This window comes from Prionailurus bengalensis, chromosome A2 (assembly GCF_016509475.1).
Source record: "Prionailurus bengalensis isolate Pbe53 chromosome A2, Fcat_Pben_1.1_paternal_pri, whole genome shotgun sequence".
Taxonomy (NCBI): Eukaryota; Metazoa; Chordata; class Mammalia; order Carnivora; family Felidae; genus Prionailurus; species Prionailurus bengalensis.
The window spans coordinates 21,750,628-21,766,838 of record NC_057348.1 but is presented as its reverse complement, the minus strand read 5'-3'; the positions used below and the strand labels follow the sequence as shown (position 1 = coordinate 21,766,838).

General features: G+C 45.1%; 1 protein-coding gene across 4 annotated transcripts in view; it reads left to right on the top strand.

Annotated features, from left to right (window-relative positions):
* Nucleotides 1-1,784: 1,784 nt before the first annotated feature.
* The window catches only part of SFMBT1 (Scm like with four mbt domains 1), a 129,316-nt gene continuing 114,889 nt past the window's right edge, over nt 1,785-16,211 (top strand). The window contains exons 1-2 of one of the 4 annotated variants that reach the window (XM_043587630.1): nt 1,785-1,875; nt 14,113-14,185. The gene's annotated coding sequence lies outside the window, so the exon portion shown is untranslated. Of the gene's footprint in view, nt 1,876-2,283; nt 2,544-3,241; nt 3,451-14,112; nt 14,186-16,211 lie in introns of those variants that run through there. The other 3 variants (XM_043587629.1, XM_043587631.1, XM_043587632.1) reach the window with 3 other exon arrangements.

The window sequence follows — 16,211 nt, the reverse complement described above, 5'->3', positions numbered from 1 at the left end:
AGTTAGATCCATATGGTATCTGCTCAAAGTGAGGTCTGTGAAAAGAAATGAAGAATTCAGAAACAGATTGACCCAATCAGATCATACTAAACAAAGGGTAGGGGGAAATTATTTAATAAGTGCTGACTGCATAAGCAATAAAACCTGGTGATGCTGGTGGGGAGTTGAGTCCATATTTTACTTCACACAGCAAAATAAACTTGGGATGGATAGTCGTCAAAGAATTAAATATAAAATGAGATTTTAGAAAACTAGCAGAAAATGGACCATCAGATGGATGGAAGAAAGCTCGATTTGTTAGCATTCAAGCAATAAAATAAAAAAGGACAAGAATGACAGATTGAACATTAAAATAAGACCAAAAAAACCCAGACTGGGAAATACTTGCATCATTGATGATACAGGAATAATATTGATAATATAAAAAATGCTTATTCAAAGTTAGAAGAGGCTCAAGTCTGCCAGCTGATGAATGGATATGAACAATCATTCACAGAAAGGAGAATGAATAGTAAATGATGAAAAAAATAACATTTTTAAAGTCATCTAAGAAAGGCTAAAGTAACCTTGAACTACTGACAGACACTAGTAAAGCAGGAGAAAAAAGGGTGGTACCTACTGCTTAGAGATGTGTATTACGCCTCTTACCACTCATTCCTGGGAGGCAGTAGTAGCATGAGCCCTGCAACTCTTTGCAAAAGTTCTGGGGCACTGTGCACCAAAACCCCTCTGCCTTGTACCTGCTTACTCAACTGCCAGGAATTTGTCCCAAGTGCAGAATGAAAGGACATATTAGCAAACAATGGTAAAGAATCCAAATATACCATATTAGGAGACTGAGTGAATGGATGAGGATACCTGCACACTTTAAGAATGAACCAAGAACAAAAGAAAATGTTAAGTGGCAGTAACACACACAAAAGAAAATGTGTGGTTGCTTGCAACTATGTAAAGACATGTATATAGATGGAAGGTTTTATGCTTTCCCTAGTATTATGGATACTTTATTTGTACATTTTTCTTTCTCTGGTTGTCACTTGTCTTTCAAGTGGTGGTTAAAAAAAATCTGGATTCAAATCCAGCCAGCAGCGGGACTTTGGGCAAGTTTGTAAAGTGGGGTAATATTTCCCAGCACGGTAGTGAGGTCAGCGGGAAGTGGCCTGAGCCCGCGTTTGGCACCTCAAACCTCGTTCTTGCAGTGGGGGCGCCTCCTCCTTCCTGAAAGGTAGAAGACATCAGCGCCCTGTCCGAGACCTTCTCCCTGGGCCCGGGAGTCCGGACACTCCTGGGTCTCTGCGGCATATGGACTCCTTCCGGAGGGAACTTTCCATAGCAGAAGGGGAGGGGTATGGTTGTCCCACGGGCATCTGCGCTCACTGGGGAAGGGGCGAGCTCGGAGAACATAACAGCCTGTGGGCACCTCGGGTTGCGGGGCCGGCTTGCAGCCACCTTTAAGCTTCTGTTCCAACCCCGGGCCCCCAGCTCTCCTGCCCGAATTCGGCAGCCGTCTTGTGCCCCCTCGCTGGGGCCCCGAGCGGCTGGAAAACTCGGATTTACAGGGCGCCTCCTGCGGAAGCCTGGAGAAACCCAGTGCGCCTGGGGGCCCGGGGCCGACTTCGTAGACAAGGGGCACTTGGGTGCCCTTCCAGGTCTCGGAAGGACGCACCAGATTCCCGACGTGGGCCAGGCGGCTGGACGCAGCCCTCTCCCGCTGCTACACGCGCGCACATCTGGGATCGGTGGCGGCTCCGTCCGTTCCTCCGCTAATGCCATCTTGCCGGAGGCGGTCACGTGCGGACGACAGCGGCGCGCTTCGTCCGGCCCGGGCGCCAGGACCGACCCGCGGACACCACTGGGCTCCCTGCACAGCCAGAGGTGAGACTCGAGGGCCCTTCCCTCGTGGGTCGGAGAAGGGATAGGGTGGGTGCTTGGTCCCTGGGGCGCGTCTCCCTTTCGGGGCCCGACCGCACGGGGTCGCCGCGCCGTCGGGGGCCGGAGTCTCCGCCGCGTGCCCCACGCCACGGCCTCGGGGATGTCCGTGGCAAGTTGTGGCTCGGGGCACGAGGGGCGGGGGTAGCCGGCGGCGCCCGACCCCGGCCCCTCACTCCCCTAACGCCTCGCATCCCGCGCGGCCCCAGCCGGGTTGGAAGACTTGCGGGCCGGCTCGGGGAGGCCCGGCCCGGGGGCGCCACGCGCACGGCGCGAGGGGCGCGGGCTGCCGGGAGGAGCGCGGAATGGGGGGGGGGGGGCGCGGGCGCATGCGCCCTGCACCCGTGCCATATTGGAATGAGTCGGAGCGCGGAGCGCCGCCGCCGCCGCCGCCTCCGCCGGAGCGCGGGTGGAGGGGGGCGGGGAGAGCTGCCGGCCGCCCCGCTCCGCCGAGCCCAGCAGGAAGGAGGGCGCGAGCGGGCGAGCGCGGGCGGCGCGAGCGGAAAAAGCGCCCGCGCGGGGAAGCGAAAAGAAGGAAAGAAAGAAAGAAAACGGGCGCGAGAGGAGGGAAAAGCCAGCGATCGAGCGAGGGCGCGCGCGAAAACTCCCGGCAGGTAAAAAAGCGGGGCCGCCAGCTGGGCCTTCCCGCGCGGCGGCCTGAAGGGGCGGCGGCGGCGCTGGGGCGGGGGACCGCGCGGCGCCCCCCTCGAGGGGGCCGCGCAACTTTGCCAACGAAAAACCGCCTCAGCCGGCGGGCGGCGGGCGCGCCGGCTGAGGCGCCAACGGGCGGCGGCGGCGGCACGTTGGGGGCGGGGGCGGGGCGGGGGGGGCAGCGCGGCGCCCGCGCGCGGCCTCGCGCGCCCCCGCGGCCCCGCGCGCCGGCCGGCCGGGTTGCAGGCGCGCGCCTGGGCGCCTCGCCGCGGCGGCGAGCGGCCGCGGCGGCCGGCGGCCCCGGGAGGGCGGCGCGGCGCGCGGCAGCCCCGGGGGCGTGAAAGGAAAGTGGCCGGGCGGCGGCACCGGCGGGCGCCCAAGTTCCCCGGCGCTCTGGGCCCGCCGCGCGCCCCTCCCCGCGCGTCCCGCGCTCCCGCCCGCCGAGCCCCCGCGGACCCGCCCCCCGGGCTCGCTCCGGGGCCGGGGCGCGAACCCGCAGCTGAGGCCGGGGACGTGCTGCCCTCGCGGCGGTCCGAACTTCCGAGGGCCGAGGTGGCCGCTGCGCTGTTGCGGAGCGTCCGGCGGCCCCCGCAACCGGTTGCTTCGGGCCGGCGTGGTGGAGTGCGTCGGGCCTCCCTGGCGCCGCGCGCGAGCTGGCAGTGGGCTCGCCGGGCACCCGCCGCCCGACCCCAGCCGGACCCGCTCGCTCGGGAGGGCCGTGACCGTTTCGATTTCTGTTCTTAAAGTCTCGTTTTAAACCGTGAAGAAGAGGCTGTGGAGAGGCGAGCAGAGAGTCCTGAGAAGCAAGGCCTGCTCTGTGGGGAGCAGAAACGCCTTGTGAGAACAGAAATAAATTCCCGCGGAAAGGATGTATGTTAAGTTTTTAGCAAGATGTCAGCTCTTCATTGGGCTCTAAAACTAAGCTGTAAGGCACAGGTCACCTGCAAGTGTTGGTATGTGCAGGGAGCTGGGTAGGACACCCAAGGCAGAGACAAGATTTTTGTTCGGTGAGGGTTTTTCCCTGCGGGTCACTCCAAGCCGTGCTCCTGAACGGCCCCAAGTGATGTTTTCATGAGTCCTACCTAGTGACACAGTATTCTGAACCAAGTAACCATCAAAGAGATTTGAAAGGAAATAGGATGGATTTTGCCAATCCCTGCATATACCTTTTCCTCTTGAACCACATTTTAAAGATGTCACACTTGATTGCATCACAAGAAAAATGCTTGCCTGAAAATATGATCAATCCTTTGCCAACTGTCTTGAGAGGAGGAAGATGAGCGTGTCTTTGTGTATACACTTTGGGGCCCGTCGGTGTGCTATTTTGAAGGCTATGTTGAATCCTTCTAGGCCACAGGTAGATCCAGAGTTCATATTTGTTTACAGTGTCACAAAAGTAACGGCCTGGTGGAAACGGGAGTGGCTCCAGATCAGGAAACAGTTCTGTTACTACTGTTGTCATTGACTAGCTGCCTTATCTCGGTATGGTTCTTACCCTCAAGATTTGGTTTTCCTTATTCGCAAAATCAGAGGATGAATAGGTCATCTTTCTGCATGCTTTCAGATCTCAAATTTGGCAACTTTTTAAAATGAGAGATTAAAAAAATCATGGTCTGTGTTTTGACAGGTTTTACATAAAAGTGCTCACAATAAATATACATACATCTTATCAAAATACATTTGGAAAAAACATCTTAGTTGCTACACCTAGGATTATTTTATATCACTTATTGTTTGAACACAGACATTTACAAATTTATTCAGTGTGTTCTAAAAATTCTATTTAATTTGTTTAAATTGAGGTCTGATTTACAGTAAGACCTTAAATGCATATGCATATGTCCTGATAACCACACTCAGATCAAGATTCACAGAATTTTCAGCCTCCCAATGGGCTCCGTTTACATTCCTCTCATGAGTAAGAGAGGAATGTACCCTCTCCCTAAGGGGACACCACAGTTCTGACTTCTGGCATCACTAGTGCGTTTTGCTTCATAACAGGACCCTTTTGAGGGTGAGAGTGATACTAAGCTAAAGGACAACAGGTGTGTAAATCTGGAGTTATGGTCATTTTTGCCATGACCCTAAATGCTTTTATAAAAATTCTTAATGGTTGTTACTGCCTAGAATAACAAAAAATTCTGACCCAGGAAACTTCTTAGTCGGAAGGCCACTTTTCAGCTGAAGCAGGGCTTTGCAGATTTGGATCTGTGGTTGTTGGGCATCCTTGTGGTCACAGGCCCAGTATCAGTGTGTTACTTCCCATTTTGGAATACTGAGGTATTTCTAGATAGTAGGCTTGGAGGATGGATCATGAACTTTCCCAACAAGTAAGTGTTTAAGGTGTTAGTAGATGAATCAGTTCCTTAAAGCCTACAATTTGCTGAGAAAATTGAATGAAAATTGATTTTTTAAAGTTCAGTGAATTAAAGAATGTGGGCATAAAGCTTTAACAACCTTTTAAATGACAGCAATTAACTTGATTTATATATGCAGGATATTCGCCTGGCTTATCCAGTCATTAAAACTAGTGATGAAAGCAAAAACAAAAGGTAACTAAAAATTATGTCAAGTGTGATTATTTTTTTTATTTCAACATGATTAGGATACCTTTTTGTATTAGCCATCTAGGAAGTTTTTGTTTTGTTTTGTTTTGTTTTTTCACTGAAGCAAGTACTTCAGCAATTTGCTTACTCTTCCCAAATGCCTTTTAATATATTGCTGTACATTTTCTTGTTTCTGCTTCTGAAGGAGAGGAGTTAGAAGTTGTAAGTGAATTCTTGATTCTTCACAATGGCCTGTGTTTTTTATTGCAAGGATGTCTTTGTGATACAAAGTTGGGAACTGCCTAAGGCCTGTGGTAGTGATGTATGGGGCATAGTCCACTAAGTTCAAAGATTTTCTTGGGGATTTCTGGGTGGCTCAGTCAGTTAAGCATCTGACTTTGGCTCAGGTGATGATCTTGAGGTTTATGAGTTTAAGCCCCGCATGTGGCTCTATGCTGACAATGAGGAGCCTGCTTGGGATTCTCCCTCTCCCTCCCTGTCTTCCCCTCTCCCACTTGTGCCTGCGCGAGCACTCTCTCAAAAAAATAAACTTAAAAGAAAAAGATTTTCTTTTGTGAAATGGATTTCGCTGAATAATTGTTTTCTGTGACTAAGCCAGTCAGTTAACTAGCCAACAGCTAAGCTAGGTTTGGTTACTCTACTCCAAGATTCATAGCATCATTAGTTAAGACAGTAATTCATCACTTAGTAATTGATCCACTGGTTGTGTGTATGCCTTTTTTTTTTTTTTTTAGAGATTTCTTAGCTTTTACATGATCAACTGTTTAACTTAAACCTTGTTAAATTTTGAGAGTTGCAACTGAAGATGCAAAATGAGAAACAAAATACATAGGAAAGGTCATTTCCCCTTTTAATATTTGTTCCTTTGAATTTAAATTTTTCTCTTTAAAAATGGTTTTCCTGTCCGTAACTTGCTGCTTCTGTAGGGTACTTTTGCTTTCACGTGGTGATAGACTGGGCTTAGCTACAGAACGAGGGTATGGATACAGACATCGTTTGACTTTAAAGTCTATAGAACAGGTGAACTCTCAAAACTTCATTGGCCTTTTTATTAAGACTTCATGTTATGCTCATGTTAAATAAATGAATATGATCCAAAAAGCAGACCATTATGTAGGCAGGTATTTTGAATGCCAAATATTTTTGTACATAAAGAGCACATGATCAGTAAATGGTGTAGCTTTGTTAGGGCGGGCAGTTATCTTTCTGTAAGTAGCATTTGTTACCTAACTGGGATGCTATTGAAACAATATTTCAGTGAATTCACTGAACTGGGATGCAATTGAAACAATATTTCTCCTTATACATAGTTGTTAAATTGGGCGAAGGTCTCTGGGGATTTTGGTTATGGGGAGATTTTGAACCATTATACTTTAGGGAGTGGGATTTTGATAGGATTCTGTTTCTTCAAGTGGTACTAGCCCCATTGGAAATGATTTAAAATAAAAAGGATGTGGTCAGGTTGTTGCCAGTTCATTTTTAAATTTTACAAAAGTGGGAGAGAGAATAAGAACAAAGACAAGTTATTAATAGAAAAATTATGACTTCACTGCAGAAGTTTTAACAAGTTTGGATGTAAACCTTTGCCTGTAATTGAGAGGCACCTGAAGATTTGTATATAATTAATTTCTAGTCTCTTATCCAAGAGGATGTTTTTAACCTTATTGAGCTCTCTTAGTCTTTAGGCGATCACTCAAGAGTGTAATTAAAAAACAAAAGATGTAGTCTTTATGTTGTGCTAAAAGATACTAAGTACCGAACTTTGTGGTTTGAAAGTTTGGTACCATCAGAGTCAGGCCTTTGGCTGTGCAGGGAGAGGCTATGAGGTGGCATTTCTAACGGTGGACTGTGTTGTGTGTAGGTTTCTTTTTGACACTTTTGCTTAATCTCGAGAAAGGTTAGTTGCTAAACCGATTTGGCATAGGGCAGTTCAGAGTACCTGTTTGTTCTGGGAAAGTTGGTTTTAGTCTGAGATGACGTTTGGAGAGGGTCTTAGATGAGAGATGGAAGGTGGTTTGTCGGCAGTTGCAAGTGCAAGATAGTTAACGTACTTGGAGTGACAACATGAGACGGACGGGCAGAGACTTTAGCAACTACTAAAATACCTCAAGAGTTTCTGATGCTGACGTGCAGTTGACAGTGTTAACCAACAAATATTTTGATTTGGATTCCAAATTATTTTTTTTACACTGAATAGTTTTGTTTTAATTTTTTAAAAGTTTATTTATTTATTTTGAGAGACAGAGAAAGACTGCACAAACAGGGAAGGAGCTGAGATCAAAGAGCTGAACCAAGATCAAGAGTTGGGGAGGCTCAACCAACTGAACCACGCAGGTGCCCCTGAATAGTTTTTTTTTTTCTTCATTTATTTATGTGTGAGAGAGAGCGAGAGCACGTATGAGAGGGGCAGAGAGAGAGAGAAAGGGAGAGACAGAATCCCAAGCAGGCTCCACACTGTCAGTGCAGAGTCTGACGCGAGGCTCCATCCTATGAACTGTGAGATCATGACCTGAGCTGAAATCAAGAGTTGGACGCTTAACCCACTGAGCTATCCAGGCACTCTGTTACCCTGGATAGTTTTTTTCCTTTTACATTTTTTTAATTTTGAGAGAAGGAGAGAGAGCGCAAGCTGGGGAGGGACAGAGAGAGGGAGACAGGATCTGAAGTGGGCTCTGTGCTGACGGCTGAGAGCCCAATGTGGGGCTTGAACCCACAAACCGTGGGATTATGATCTAAACTGAAGTCCGACTCAACTGACTGAGCCACTCGGGTGTCCCCCTCCTGCAGAGTTTTAAAAAAACATTTGAGGTGGTCGCTGTGTAGCATCTCCTCAGTGGTAAGGCTACCTATGAGCTACTGCTAGTTTTGCGTTCTTTTCCCGTCTATTTGTTGCCCACATTAGAGTGCTTTCTGGCCTCTGAATTTTTACTAGTGGTCTTTCTAATGGGTCATTTCCTGTAAAGCATGCTTTCTCCGTGTGAAAAACAATATATGGTAATTTGGAATCATAATTTTAAGGTACCATTTTGGCTCATGTTTGTTTGTGTGTAAATAAATAACCTTCTTGGGGTAATTGAATGAAGAAGACACAGAATCACTTAGCATGTCGCCTGTCTAGAACATAGTGAACACAGTGAGGAAGTAAATCTTCATTATATTTAAATTTTTATTTTTTTTATTAAAAAAAATTTTTTTTTCAACATTTATTTATTTTTGGGACAGAGAGAGACAGAGCATGAACAGGGGAGGGGCAGAGAGAGAGGGAGACACAGAATCGGAAACAGGCTCCAGGCTCTGAGCCATCAGCCCAGAGCCTGATGCGGGGCTCGAACTCACGGACCGCGAGATCGTGACCTGGCTGAAGTCGGACGCTTAACCGACTGCGCCACCCAGGCACCCCTATATTTAAAATTTTTAATTATTTTGCTTGTAAAATATACATAACATAAAATTTACCACTTTATTTTTTTTTTTTTAACGTTTATTTTTGAGAGAACGTGCGCAAGTGAAGGAGGGGCAGAGAGGGAGGGGAACAGAGGACCCAAAGTGGGCTCTGTGCTGTCAGTAGTGAGCCTGATGTGGGCCTTGAACTTACTAACCATGAGATCATGACCTGGGCTGACATCAGACACTCAAGCTAATGAGCCACCGAGGTGCCCCCAAATTCACCATTTTATTTGTTTACTTACTTTTTTTTTAATGTTTATTTTTGAGAGAGAGTGCGAGTGGGGGAGAGGCAGAGACAGAGGGAGACACAGAATCTGAAGCAGGCTCAGGGCTCCGAGCTGTCAGCACAGAGCTCGACACAGGGCTTAAACCCACAAACCGTGGGATCATGACCTGAACCAAAGTTGGACACTTAACGTACTGAGCCACTCAGGTGCTCCCTTTTTTTAAAAAAAATTTTTTTAGAGAGAGAGAGAGAGAACAATTTTAAAGTGTACAATTCAGTGGTGTTAAATACATGCACGATGTTGTGCAGGCAGTTGTCACCACTATCCATTTCTAGAACGTTTCCCAAACTGAAATTCCGAGCCCACTGACAGTAACTCCCATTTCCCTTTCCCTGCCAGGCGCTAGCAAACACCATTCTACTTTCCCTCTTACGGACTTGGCTACTCTGGCCACCTCATATATGTGGAATCATACTGTTTTTGTCCTCTCGTGAATGGCTTGTTTCCTCATAGTGTCCTTGAGGGTCATCCATAGGTACTGTAGCATGTGCATCAGAATTTCTTTTTGAGGAAGTACATTTTTTAAAATGTGTTTTCACAGCATGTAAAATAGAGGTCACAGAAACCTCTAGATTTCTACACTAGGACTCGTTTATCTTGCGTGGAAGAACTCTGTAGGTTGCCGGCAGAGCTGGGAGAACAGGTCCTGACATACTTGGTTATTGGGATGCCAGAGATGGATGGAAGCAGACTGTGCCAACGGGGTGGAAGACGGGAAAGTGTAGAAGCAGGGGTTGCTACAGTTTGGGGTCTCACTTGGGTGGAACAGAGAGCCCTGTGTGTCTTAGGATTACATCTTACCGTGTGATCACGTGTTCACAGTGTAGGTCTGGGTCAAAACATCTATCCAGAACAGTTAACCAAAAAAGTTTGCGTATTCAAAGTTGTAAATAGGCCTTCAGCTATCTGAGAGGCCTGATTAGTCAGTGACTCATTGACCAGCTGTTCCGGTTAGTTGAGGTTTTGCCATATTTAACATCTCATTTCTGTATTCATGGAAAACTAGTGAGTTTTTAAAGAGGCTCAATAATCTACTTAATAATATTACTACATAAATAATGCTTTATATTTTAAATTTATTGTATTACTTTAACTTTGCATTTGTGAAATACAGATATCCAGTCATAGAGGGAAAGCAGGTTTGACAGAATTAAGGATTACACGTTGAACAGTTAGCACTTTCAGAATGGCTAAAGAGCTGTACATTTTTTCTTTCATTGTTGTTTTAACTCTTATTGTTTAAATGCCTGTATTAGTGTAGTAAACATGGGTGAGTCTCCTGAATACTCTGTTACTGGAAGAGGGCAGATACTTTGGGGCATTTCTTGATCACCGCTCCTACGACTGCCTTCTTGACAAGGCTGCTTTTGATTATCTTTCTTGAAACCCTTGAAAAATTGACAATGGCATGAAGCCTGATTTTTTTTTTCTTTTCTGTTCTTTTCTTTCTCCTTTTCTTTCTTTTTTTTTTTTTTTTTTTTGTGCCTTAACTTACTGCTCAGTTCTTAAGGAAATCAGAGTGGTTAGTTGCTTTCTAGAGTCAGTAAGGTTTTTCTGAATGTGTCAGTTTCTTTGACAGATACCGTCCCTAGGACACTAGTGAGCACCTCTTTTACACCATTCTCTCCCTATTGTGGATCATTGGTGCTCCTGAATTGTCAGTTAGATATTTTGAAAAACCCAATTTATACACCAGAGTCAGTTTGTTAATTTTTTAAAATAAACATTGGTGTTTGTGAGTAAACTGTTAGATGAGACATTCTTTTTTTGTGTTTTTTTTTTTTTTAAGTGAGCTTCCTGCCCAGCACGGGGCCTGAACTCACAACCCTGAGATCGAGTCATATGCTCTACCAACCCAGCCAGCCAGGCGCCACATCCTTTCCTTTTTAAAAAAAAAAATTAGTAGATAGGTGTTCTTTCCAGGAGTATAGTTTCCTTTTTATTCGTTTTCATTTTTATTATTGAGCAAAATGGGCAGGAGTAGGTAGTCTGGTAACTAAAGGTAGAAATTTGAAAAACTTTGAGTGTTTTGTTGTTGTGATTATGGTCATTTATGATATTTGGACCCCTCAACTTCTCAATGTAATTAATGTTTATTATTTCCATTTTGTTTCCTTTTAAAAAAATTTTTTTTAACATTTATTTATTTTTGAGACAGAGAGAGAGAGAGAGCATGAACAGGGAAGGGTCAGAGAAAGAGGGAGACACAGAATCCGAAACAGGCTCCAGGCTCTGAGCTGTCCGCACAGAGACTGACATGGGCTCGAACCCACAGACCGCGAGATCATGACCTGAGCCAAAGTCGGACGCCCAACCGACTGAGCCACCCAGGCGCCCCCCATTTTGTTGCCTTTTTAAAGCTGGCTTCCCAGTCTTCAATGATGAGTTATATTTACATTTAAAATGTACATAGTTTTTATTATTAATACAAATAACATTGTACATAAATTGGGAAACAGATCTGCTCCTAGATGTTACAGGGGTGGGAGGGTGCTTTTTCCTTAAGGGGCATGTAGGGTCTCCAGGGTGAACTGAGAGCAGCTTTAAATGACTCAGTTGTCAGATCCGGTTGCCAGTAGTGGGCATGACAAGGGAATGGAGAGTTGGGTGGGCTCTTGTGGCCTTCCCTTGTAGGGTGGATCTCCCTTTTTTGCAATGAGTGCTTGAGGAGGGTTGCATGACTCCTGCTGCCAGACCCAGGGCCTTAAGGCACTACAGGGTTCTGAAGACCTTGTCCCAATGTCCCCGCCCAGTCTTTACCCTCATCTTGGCTTCCTATTAACACGTCTAAAAGGAGCTCTTTCCAGAATACCTCTACTAGTGAAATCTTAGATTCTGGTGTGGTGTTTTTCTACAGCCTCCTCAGGAGGCTTCCATACTCCCCCATCTCATTGTGATCTCCCTTTTCTCGGAGTTCCAGCCCTTTCAGATCTGGACCCATTGTCCAGTCTTTCACTTGCTTCCTAGCCAGTACCCTTACTCTTACCCCCTTGCCTTTCTGTAGCCTCTGCTTTGTAGAAAACCATTTCTAACCAGTCTAGCCTGTGCCCTCTCTGCTATCGGACACAGGCTATTGCAAATTCAGGGTCTCCTCCTAAAGTGGCCCTATGTGTGGATGGCCCCACAGGGTCCTGTCTTGAGGAAGACCCTTTTCTTTTTGCCTTCCATGACCTTTTCAGACCCACCCTTGTTTCTCTGTTTACAGCTCTCTTGGTGGATTCATCCACGTTTAGACCAGCTAGCCCTCTTAAACCTTTCTGTTAAGCTTTGTATCCACATGTCCTTTACTGTCTGGACCTTTCCAATTTGAATGCCCCACTGGTCCCTCAAAATGCACAGGTCCAAAACAATTCCTTATTCTACCCCAAAGCTGCTACTCCTCCAGTAGGCCTGTCTGCCGAGATCTCCTTCTCTACATTCCTCCTCAGCGATGGTAGTAATGGTGTTTGTTTCATCGTGCGGCAGCTCTCCTGTGGAACTCAGTCTTCTTCAGTTACCAGCCTCTGACTTAAGAACGTTCATGCAACTCAGACTTGTTAGCTTTCAAACGTTTTTAAAGCTATGGAACCCTTTGTTCAAATGAAATCTTTCTAGGAAGCCTGATATGTAACCTAAATGAAACTAGAGGTCTCCTGGGGGAAGGGAGTAAAGGGCTAGCATCCCATCCTGCCCTGTTGCTTAGCCAGCCTCCCAGGGCTGCCCTCCTCCTCCCCCTCCCACCTCCTCCCCACTCCTCTCCTTCCTCCCCCTCCTCCATCCTCCCCCCTCCTCCTCCCTCCTCCCCCTCCCCTCCCCCATCCTTCCCCCTCCTCCTCCCTCCTTTCCCTTCCTCCTCCTCCTCCTCCTCCTCCTCCTCCTCCTCCTCCTCCTCCTTCTCTTCCTCCTTCTCCGGGCAGATTTGGCATCCAGTGCCTGGACTCTGTACAGGGAGCTTCTGCAGTTACCTCTAGTACTGCCCTGAGGGCACTCTGTGTATTTGAAAATCGCTTTATGTTTTGCACCCACCTCTTTCCCATTGGTTTTCCTTTGGAAATTTTTAATTGTGACTGGTAAACATAAAATTAGTGCCAGTGATGAATCTGCCAAGGAAACGGAAAGCCACTTTGGAAAGTGAAACTGGGTATTAAAAGAGCCAGCTCCATTAAATGCTGAAACCTTCAGAAGTGCCCAACGGCTTCTTTCAAAATTTACATGTCTCTTCTGACTGTACTTTTCTGTCTTTAAAGCTGCACTTCTATGACATGAACATTCAAGATAAACTTAGTTTAATTTTACTGTTTTTGTTTTGTCCCTTGACCAGTATAGCAGGTTTATTCAACCCACAGTGTTACTAAAACGTTAAGTATTTGTAGTGAAAAATGTAAACATTGTTCTATTGACTCCAAATGGTCCCCCCATCTTCCCTGCTCTCCAGTTAATCTGACACTGTGGCCAGATAGAGCTCTCTAAACAAATTCGATTTTATCATGGAGAACTCTCACTGCCAGTGGGGATGAAGTCCAAACTCCTCCGAAAAGCATGCAGAATCTTCGAAAAGCTCCTCTTGTGTGACGTGTCCCGCTCATCTCCCTCTCTCTCACATGCTTCCCCCCGCCCCCAGCCTCACCGAGACCCTGCTCTTCTGCAAATCCTTTTCCATGGATGTCCCTCTGTCTAGAGTGTCCTTCCACTAACACAGCACTTCAGAAATGTCAATCTTGCGTGTAGCACTTTCATGCTCTTTGTCGTATTCAATTACCATAATCACTTTTAATATTAAAAAGTTGACTTTTGAATATTTGATTTTTAACTTAAATTTCATAAAGTATTATTACACTTAAAAATGAAAAATAATGAAATACAAGTAATAAATCTAATCAGTTTATTAAAATACTTCAGTAAGGTTTTCAACAAAGCCCTTTCTTCATACTTAAATATTTTTATTTTTTAAATTTTTTAAATTATTTTTTTAATGTTTATTCTTGAGAGAGACAGAGCATGAGTGAGGGAGGGGCAGAGAGAGAGAGGGAGACACAGAATCCGAAGCAGGCTCCAGCTTCTGAGCTGTCAGCACAGAGCCCGACACGGGGCTTAAACTCACAGGCCATGAGATCATGACCTGAGCCAAAGTTGGATGCTTAACCAACTGAGCTACCCAGGCACCCCCATACTTAAATATTTTTAAAACTAGGTACCTGATAGTAGATGAGATTAAGGAATTGTTGATTATTTTTCCTTTTTATTTTTTTTAGGTGTGCTAATGGCATTGTGATTATATAGGAGAATGCCCTTATTCCTGGGGGACAGCAGCTGAAGCGTTTAGAGGTGAGGTGTCATGATGTCTCCAATACTTCCAGATAGCTCAGGAAGTATACATATATGTACGTACGTATACACAGATAAAGCTAATCAGGAAATAGTTAATCATTTTTGAATCTAAGTGGAGAGTATTTGGATTTTTTCTTTGAAAATTTTGATGAAACCCTGTTTTTGTTTGAGATGGGGAGAGTATAAAAATGGCTGCGAGAAAAGTTGGTATTAATAAAAAATTTTAGGGGCACCTGGGTGGTGCTGTTGGTTGAGTGTCTGACTCTTGATTTTGGCTCAGGTCGTGATCTCGCAGTTCATGGGATCAAGCCCTGCATTGGTCTCTGCGCTGACAGCATGAAGCCTGCTGGGGATTCTCTCTCTCCCTCTCTCTGTGCCTCATCTCTCAAAATAAGTAAATTAAAAAAAAAATAAAACAAGTTTTTAATCTCAGCTCATGACGAGTAACATACACAGACACACACACACACACACACACACACACACACACAGCACAGATCCACTTGTTGAAGTGACATGTAGACTTGCATTTTTGTGTGGCGGGAACACCACATAATTGAAGTTCTTTTTAAAAGACAATTAACTTTAAAATTGAGATATGGTTGACATACAGCATTGTATTGGTTTCAGGTGTGCAACACAATGATTCAATATTTGTATATATTAGGGGATGATGACCACAGCAAGTCTAGTTAACATTCTTCACCACACACAATTACAAAGCTTTTTTGTGTGTGTGTGATGAGAACTTTTAAGATTTACTCTCTTAGCATATATGCAATACAGTATTATTAACTATAATTGCTGTGCTGTATGTTACATCCCAGGACTTAATTTATTTTATAATTGGAAGTTTGTGCTTTTGAAGTTTTTAATAAAATTTTATTTAAGCAGTAGCTGTGAACTTACAGTTGCAAGTTTTATGTGTTAACGTCCCCCCCCCCCCCCATTCCACCATAAAAATTCTATATAATATACTTTAAAAGAAAGAGCCTTTACAGCCCCTACATTTTCTTATGTCCCATCAGTGGCTTGGGTGTTGTGCAGAGTGGAATGCACTGAGGAAATCCCTGCTTGCCCTGTAAGACTCCAGTCGTGTGTAAGGTCTCCCTTCCTAGACTGCTCTTGGCCACATTAACTACCTTTTACCCTGGGTGCTCATGTGCTAGTATTCTACTCTTACAAATATTACAGTTGTAATTATGTATTCAGTGTTTCTCATCTCTACCAGAACGTGAGCTCAAGGTCAGAGACCGTGTTTTCCTCCCCATCAGTACCTCACACAGCCTAGCAGAGAGCAGGTGGTGGGTAACTACGGCTGATGGAGGCACACAGGCAGCATTGCAGTACCACCGTCTGTAACATTTCTTTCCCCAGAAAAATGCATTGTGTACAAAAGAAGAAGCTATCATGTTTAGTCAGATTCCATCTTGTCACTCCCAGGCTTAGAGCCTGCCAGTGACTTTCCGTAGTCATTACAGTAAAATCCAAACTCCTTTTGTGGCCTGTAATGCCTTTCGTGATTTGTCCCCTACCCGTCTCTGCCATGTTTCCACTGCTTTCCCATGTTTTTTCTGTCCCTCCAAGCACACCAAGTTTATTATAGTTAGTTCCTTTTCATCATAGGATGATAGGGGCTTCAGCTCAGGGGTGAAACTTGCTTCAATATCCTTACCTTCACTCCAGGTACTACTTTCATATGGCTGTTTGGTTTTCTTTATGGCATTTATCACTATATGAAATTATCTTATTTTCAGCTCACTTTTGTATTTAAATTAAAAAATTTAATTTATTGTATATGCTTTGAAGGCACACTGTAGAGAATATTAAAATCTACTCCAGTGATGTTTTTCCTTATTGCTCCTTGTGGGAGAACTCGACAATGCCCTGATGCATTGTTCTTGCATATACTATTGTAAACTTCATGAAGACAGGAACTGGGTCTTTTTTTTTTTTTTTAATTAAGTTTTTAATTTCAATTCCAGTATAGTTAACAGAATGCTATATTAATTTCAAGGGCACA